Raw genomic sequence first — 533 nt, forward strand, 5'->3', positions numbered from 1 at the left:
GGTGTGTATTGTTATTAAGTTAGAACATACATGTACTTGAGCAGAGTATTTTGACCTTAATGGAATCAATCGTCATGTCACTGGGACAGATGGTGAAATTCCATTGAAGGGCCATGAACATAATGCAGAATTACAGATTTCTTTCTAAGTCATGGTGACTTATTTAGATAAGCTGAAAGCATTATGTCTAGAGGTAGCCATGTTCAAATATGCTCCTTGTGGGATCAAAGGGAGAAATTATTTCACCTCTTTACAGTTTAATGGTTTAATTATCCCCTCTAAATGTAATAATGTTTAAACATGAAACTGGATTAGAAACCAATTTTACAAGAAGTACTATAATTAACTATATACAGCAGCCATAGTGGAGAGGATGACCAATGCATAAGTTAACTAATGCTTCATCTATATTGTATCAATTGTTGGCCTGTGGATACAACTGTAGGAAATATTTGGTTTCGGAAAATTACTGCTATTCCAACATTGTACAATTCCTAGAACTGTTTAATTTTTGTGCAGACTGAATGTGTACA

This window comes from Ostrea edulis, chromosome 4 (genome assembly GCF_947568905.1).
Source record: "Ostrea edulis chromosome 4, xbOstEdul1.1, whole genome shotgun sequence".
Lineage (NCBI taxonomy): Eukaryota > Metazoa > Mollusca > Bivalvia > Ostreida > Ostreidae > Ostrea > Ostrea edulis.